The 6,054-nt window shown below is 38.3% G+C and overlaps 1 protein-coding gene across 1 annotated transcript in view; it reads left to right on the top strand.

Moving 5' to 3' along the window:
- Positions 1-6,054, top strand: part of LOC104996150 (cAMP-specific 3',5'-cyclic phosphodiesterase 4B-like) — a 268,302-nt gene that overhangs the window by 5,982 nt on the left and 256,266 nt on the right. The window contains exon 2 of the mRNA XM_010850270.1: positions 183-261. The gene's annotated coding sequence lies outside the window, so the exon portion shown is untranslated. The remainder of the gene's footprint in view (positions 1-182; positions 262-6,054) is intronic.

Here is a 6,054-nt window from a genome sequence, read left to right on the forward strand (position 1 = left end):
CTCCAGTATTCTTGCCTGGAGAATCTCATGGACGGAGGAGCCTGGTAGGCTACAGTCCACGGGGTCGCAGAGTCGGACACGACTGAGCGACTTCACTTTCACTTTCACTTTTGTGTATTTCATATGAAAGACAATATCCCAGTTTAAGTTATAACTTGTGATTTTTTTTCATGATCTCACAGAAATGCTCCCATAAAGGCAATTAGAGCCTTTCGTCTTTATCACCAGAACTTTGACTGCTTTCATTAGAGATGTGAAAATGTGAGTATGGTGGTGGGAAGGATTTGAGAACTGAGACAGCTCAAGTATGTCATAAGATTAATTTTAGACTAGGTATTTTTTTCTATTCAGTGCTCACTTACTTTCTCAATTTTTATAGTATCATGCTAAGATTTAAAATATCCAAGACATTTTTGACCAGAGAGACAGAATTATTTCCCAAGAGGATTGATTCATTGTGCATTTGTATTCTTCTCCAAGCTGAATAAATTTCAGAGCTAGGCCAAGAAATGTGTAAAAGGTTTGCATAGTCTAACCATGTCTCTAGAACCAACATATTCATGCTCTTTGATGCTTCTTTGTTTTCAAGTCGTGTCCTGGAATGCCCACAATAGCACATTCTGTTGCTTATTGAGCACAAAGTTATTTTATCAAAGTATATAATTTCTCAATAGTTTTCTACCAATCCCTTTTCTCCCTTGCCACTGGCCAAAAACTGTAGCAGCAACAAAAACAGGCCAAGCCAAAACTAAACTAAAAATGTAAACAGTAGAGGGTTTTAAAAATCACTTTCTACTTAGAACACGTTAAAATCATCCAGATCATATTTGAGGTTTAATTAAAAAAAAATAAATTCCCATCTGGGGTCCTTGATGGCACTCCATGGTAAAATATCTTTGAGACTAACAAGAAAATTAGCAAAATTGTTTTAGTGCAGTAACTTATCTTTTAAACCACCAATAACTAAAGTTTTTAGTGAGAGGAGAGGGACTGCATTTTCATTTTTCCCATGTAGATCAGACGGTTTAAGTAAATTAACAAGACAAGTATCTTATTGTCACTAATGGGTGTGGCTAAGCCTGTCCTTGTTTAATTGAGAGCCATGAAAGATGATCAGAGAGTACATTAATAGATAGCAACATGTTGTGACCTAGATAGGTCAAAGTATAAATAATTTTAATGGTCTAAAAGCCAAACTGGTAAGAAAGAAACTCATCTGGGTCAAGACAGTTGTACTTTAGAGATGGCTCTGTTAGAGGAAGAACCATGCCTTAATCCTAATGACCAAGGGCAGCACTGCAGCCCTGAAATGTGATCAACATTGAGGTTCTGGGCAGACTATTTAGACCAGGAACTGTTTAGACCAGGGGGCTAAGGTTCGAGGTACAGATTTGCTGCCAAGCACATGATGAAAGCTTAGCTATTAGGGTGAGACCTACAGTCAGAGCCCTTCAGATGGCAGAGTAATTTGATGTACTTTGAGTATGCTTTACATCTTCACAAATTAAAGACAGAGTTGGTCCTGGACCTGTGATGCTGAGCAAGGACTTGCAGATGAGAATTAAGACCTAAAATATTCCTATTCATGATTTATCCCTTAGTGAATCACAGTTTCTCTCTGTTCCTAACTGGTCTGTTCATTTGACTGCTAACTAATATATAGGATGGTGGTTAAACAGCCCTTTTGGTTTAGGACATATCCCTTCACTAGATTTGGGACCCAGGTCAGGTTGTTTAACTTTTCAAAGCTTCTGTTTATTTATCTATAGTAAGAGAATAAGAAAATTACTTCACAATCTGATAGTTAGCATTGATGTAAAACAGTTGGTTTAATGCCAGGCACAGGGTCATTAGAATTTGCACTCTATTTTTAATTCTAACTAGTTTGGCTAAAGGGTTGATACACAGGCATCTGTTGATACACGGCCTTCCATCATCTGACCACTCATTGGGTTCCTCCTTCTACCTCTTTTCTTGTGCCTGTCAGCCTGGCTGAATTGTGTGACACTTCCATAGTAAGTTTCAATTAAAAAAAAAACCTGTGACCATGCTTGCTGAGAAACATAACATCTGAATCCTACCTCTAGAGGTCTGTTTAATAGATTAATCAATTTTGCCTAAGCTTTGAATATGATTTTTTTCTTCTGAATACAATATGGAGAGTTTTTTCCCCCCCCTCTGGGTATGATTCTTTTGTGAAAATGTTGAGCATTGTATTAAGAATAAGATGCAAATATGCTTTTAAAAAAGGGATAGGCGAGGTTAAAAATTGTTTTCTAAGTGGTTAATTGTTTTGGCTTCATGATTAATTTTATGGGGAAACCCTAAATATATACTATTAAGTTATTGTCCAATTTCTTTTTGCTTATCAAACGTGGTTTTTAAAGATTTATCCGGGCCAGATTTAGCCATATTTTAGAAAATGCAAATTTTTTAAAAAAGTTGCTGCCTACGCACAAATTATTTAAGGCTTTGTCTGAAATCATTTTAGAAAAATAGTTATGTTTATGAGTAATGAAATAATGAATGCTTATATTTATGAGTAATGAAATAACATGTACAATTTATTGAATAATTGTTAATAATTAATAACAAATAATGAAATACAGTCAAGAAATAGATTCTAGCCTTGAAAAATGGACAGTGCTTAAAATGTGATCATGAGAGATTTCTCTCAGTGAGGTTGGTGTTTCAGCTGACCCTGGGTTCCTGTGACAATGGGAAGTAAAGAAAGAACAGTGGAGGTTTAACTGTACCTTACTTAGTACTTAGATCAAAGAGTTACTAACAATTCAGAACCACAGCAGCTCTGTAATCCTCAGCACTCAATAAATAGATTGCTGAAGTAAAGGTCAGTTTGCTTAATGTCTAGAGAAAAAGGGAAAAAGGCAGCTATTTAGCCCTCACAGTTTTCAAAGTAGAAAAGAATGGAGGTGATAATGGATGTGGAATTTTTTTCCAGTCTTCAACCATTCAGCATGATTCATTGAATACTTATTGCATGCAAAGCACTTTGTGCAAAGTACTGTATGTTAAGCTTTGTGGAGGGATATGAAAAACGTATAATAAAAGCATTTATGTAGCACATTTCAAGTAAAGAAAATTTTTTCACATACATCATCTCATGTAACCTTGACAACATCCCTGTGAAGAAGAAATACAGATGTGATTGTTTTTCCCACTTAGAGATATGATAGTTTAAGGTCTTATGAAATTAAATGATTTGTCCAGTCACCTGTAGCATTGGCATCTGGATCCACATCTTCATCTACGAATATTCATTCATTTGAAAATATTTACTGTGGTCCTACTATGTGCCAAGCATGGTGCCAAGTATTGGTGCAATGATAGAAAGCCCTTGCTCTTCCAGAGCTCACAGTCCAGATGGGGAGATGGGAAAATAATAATTCCAAGTAGAAAATGCTGGGCTCTGTGTGGGTGGTACAGATGTCAAGTGAAATACACTGACAGTTTAGAGAGGGAAGTCCCTTTCACTCCAGCAAAAAATGCAGGGCCTTGACATCAATAGAAACATAGGCATAGAGAACAAACATGTGGGTACCAAGGGGTGAGAGGGAATGGGATGGATTGGGAGATCAGTATTGACATATATACAGCACTGTGATGAAACAGAGGATGTGAGGTGGTCTATAAAAAAAGCTGAGCGCCGAAGAATTGATGCTTTGAACTGTGGTGTTAGAAAAGCCTCTTGAGAGTCCCTTGGACTGCAAGGAGATCCAACCAGTCCATTCTAAAGGAGATCAGTCCTGGGTGTTCATTGATGGGACTGATGTTGAAGCTGAAACTTCGATACTTTGGCCACCTGATGCAAAGAGCTAACTTATTGGAAAAGACCCTGATGCTGGAAAGATTGAGGGCAGGAGGAGAAGAGGACGACAGAGGATGAGATGGTTGGATGGCATCACTGATTCAACGGACATGAGTTTGAGTGGACTCTGGGAGTTGATGATGGACAGGAAGGCCTGGCATCCTGCGGTTCATGGGGTTGCAAAGAGTCGGACACAACTGAGCTACTGAACTGAACTGAATGAGAACATGATCAACATTTTGAAACCCCATGGACTGTAGCCCGCCAGGCTTCTCTATCCATGGGATTTTTCAGGCAAGAATACTGGAGTGGGTTGTCATTTTCTTCTCCAGGGGATCCTTCAGACCCAGGGATTTAACCCACGTCTCCTACATCTCCTGAACTGGCAGGTGGATCCTTCATGGACTGGAAGTCCATGAAGTTAAAAGATGCTTGCTCCTTGGAAGAAAAGCTATGACCAACCTAGATAGCTTATTAAAAATCAGAGACGTTGCTTTGCCAACAAAGGTCTGTCTAGTCAAAGCTATGGTTTTTCTAATAGTCATTTATGGATGTGAGAGTTGCACCATAAAGAAGGCTGAATGCTGAAGAATTGATACTTTTGAACTGTGGTGTTGGAGAAGACTCTTGAGAGTCCCTTGGACTACAGGGAGATGCAACAGTCCATCCTTAAGGAAATCAGTCCTGAATATTCATTGGAATGACTGATGTTGAAGTTGAATACTTCAATACTTCCAATACTTTGTCCACCTAATGCGAAGAGCTGACTCATTTGAAAAAACCCTGATGCTGGGAAAGATTGAAGGCAGAAGGAGAAGGGAGTGACAGAGGATGAGATGGTTGGATGGCATCACCAACTCAATGGACATGAGTTTGAGCAAACTCCAGGAGATAGTGAAGGACAGGGAAGCCTGGCATGCTGTAGTCCATGGGGTCGCAAAGAGTCAGATACGACTGAGCGACTGAACAACAACAAGGAGAACATACTGTATAGCATAGGGAACTCTGCTTGATGCTCTGTGGTGACCTAAATGGCAAGGAGATCCAAGGAAGAGGGGGATGCAGGTATATGTGTGGCTGATTTACTGTGCTGTACAGCAAGAAACTAACAACATTGTAGAGCAACTATACTCCAAAAAAAAGACACACAAGGCTTTGAAGTTGTGTGTGTGTGTATGGTGAGGGGGTCAGGAGCGACAAAATAGACCCCAGGAAGTGTAAGATAAGGCGTTTTTAAGCATTAGAATGAGCTACAAAAAAATAATGAAGATAAATACGGTAAAGTGTGATGTGTGGGTTATAAAGTGTGAGATAAGAGGCAACAAACTAGTTTTTTTTTTTTTGATGATCAGTTTAAAGCATTTATCTTCTAAATTAACTATTTTGTATGAAGCAATTAGCATAATAGTTATCATAAAACTTTCCCAAATTGTTCTTTTAGAAGACATTTAAAAATATTTGGGGAATTAATTAGGAATTTGATATAAAAGAACTCAATTGAATATATGAAAATGAACAATTATCTTTTGTTATCAAGATTTTTTTTCATGAGTCAGTGACTAAGACTTATTTCCATAGAAGCACTGAGTTCTGCACATGTGTGCTGGGGCTTGACTTGATTTGATACTTCACAAATGGAGCTAGAGATTATTGCCAGTTTCTGATAATTTTCTTCTCCACACTTTATTCAAGGAGATTCTCTGTAATTTTTTTACATTTTTCTTTATATTATATTCTGATCTTCATCCTATTGCAGTTAATTCATTTTCCTGGACAAGTAGATTGGAAATTGACGCAAGGTGGAGTAACAGGATGCATTTTTTCAGATTTAAAGGACAATATAGATAAAAAAGTTTTATTATATATTCTAAACCTCCATCTTTAAACTGAATTGGTTACTAATTGTTTTATTGTAGTTTCTTTTCTGGATTTCCTCATTAGTTAGTTCAGTTAGTTCAGTCAGTCAATCGTGTCCGACTCTTTGCGACCCCATGAATCGCAGCATGCCAGGCCTCCCTGTCCATCACCAACTCCCGGAGTTCACTCAGACTCACGTCCATCGAGTCAGTGATGCCATCCAGCCATCTCATCCTCTGTTGTCCCCTTCTCCTCCTGCCCCCAATCCCTCCCAGCATCAGAGTCTTTTCCAATGAGTCAACTCTTCGCATGAGGTGGCCAAAGTACTGGAGTTTCAGCTTTAGCATCATTCCTTCCAAAGAAATCCC

This window comes from Bison bison, unplaced genomic scaffold (genome assembly GCF_000754665.1).
Source record: "Bison bison bison isolate TAMUID 2011002044 unplaced genomic scaffold, Bison_UMD1.0 scf7180017864290, whole genome shotgun sequence".
Taxonomy (NCBI): Eukaryota; Metazoa; Chordata; class Mammalia; order Artiodactyla; family Bovidae; genus Bison; species Bison bison.